The sequence below is a fragment of the Micromesistius poutassou genome (genome assembly GCF_964030765.1).
Source record: "Micromesistius poutassou genome assembly, chromosome: 18".
Taxonomy (NCBI): domain Eukaryota; kingdom Metazoa; phylum Chordata; class Actinopteri; order Gadiformes; family Gadidae; genus Micromesistius; species Micromesistius poutassou.
The window spans coordinates 6731553-6732083 of record NC_140288.1 but is presented as its reverse complement, the minus strand read 5'-3'; positions in this window follow the sequence as shown (position 1 = coordinate 6732083).

Sequence of the window (531 nt, the reverse complement as noted above, 5' to 3'; positions counted from 1 at the left end):
TCTCTCTCTCTCTCTCTCTCTCTCTCTCTCTCGCGCGCTCTCTCTCTCTCTGGCTTTATGTTTACCTTACTCTGTTCCTCTTTCCTCGTCTCAATCCGTCGTTCAGGTTTTACCTCTTCTCTTCAGTGTGTGTTTGTGTGTGTTTGTGTGTTTGTGTGTGTTTGTGTGTTTGTGTGTGTTTGTGTGTGTTTGTGTGTAAACAATCAAACACATATACACATTTTCTGGATAAGGAATGGGAACCAAGTTCAACCACGCTAACACACATAAATACATACACACCTATACATAGTGTATATACGCGCACACACACGCACACCACCACAGCATACACACACCCTATTACCCCCCTCTCCCTCCCCCCATCTACTTCTTGTCACCGTCCAACACACACACACACACACAAATACATCAGATACATAGACACACACACATCCATCTCTATCTTCCCTCTATCACCGCATGTCAGACAGACATACAGACAGACAGACAGACACAGACACACAGACAGACAGACAGACAGAGAGACAG